The 394-nt window shown below is 55.6% G+C and overlaps 1 protein-coding gene across 1 annotated transcript in view; it reads left to right on the top strand.

Annotated features, from left to right (window-relative positions):
- EMH_0049200 (uncharacterized protein) overlaps window positions 1–394 on the top strand; it is a gene marked incomplete at both ends in the record, with an annotated part of 7,961 nt that overhangs the window by 1,531 nt on the left and 6,036 nt on the right. The window lies entirely within an intron of this gene.

Genomic DNA, 394 nt, shown 5'->3' with positions numbered 1-394 from the left:
ACTTTCGATAAAATCAATGAAGTATGCTGCTGCTGCTGCTGCTGCTGCTGCAGTTGCTGCTACTGCTGCACTTGCTGCTGCTGCTGTAGTTGCTGCTGCTGCTGTAGTTGCTGCTGATGGTGCTGCAGTTGCTGCTGCTGCTGTTGTTACTGCTGCTGGTTCTGGGTGCTGCTTCTGCTGCACTGTTGGCGACATTGCTGCTGCCGTTCAGTGCATAGCTGCTGCTGCTGCAGTTGCTGCTGCTGCAGTTGCTGCTGCTGCTGCAGCTGCCGCTGCTGCTGCCCCTTTATTTGGTCCCGTGTTTACTGCTGGCGTTGAGTGTTTGCTTCGCTGCTGTTGCTGCTGTTGCTGCTGCTGCTGCTGTTTTTGCTGTTGCTGTTGCTGCTGCTGCTGC

Source organism: Eimeria mitis, genomic scaffold (assembly GCF_000499745.2).
Source record: "Eimeria mitis Houghton genomic scaffold, Emh_scaff2139, whole genome shotgun sequence".
Lineage (NCBI taxonomy): Eukaryota > Apicomplexa > Conoidasida > Eucoccidiorida > Eimeriidae > Eimeria > Eimeria mitis.
This window is presented reverse-complemented; position numbering and strand designations above follow the sequence as displayed.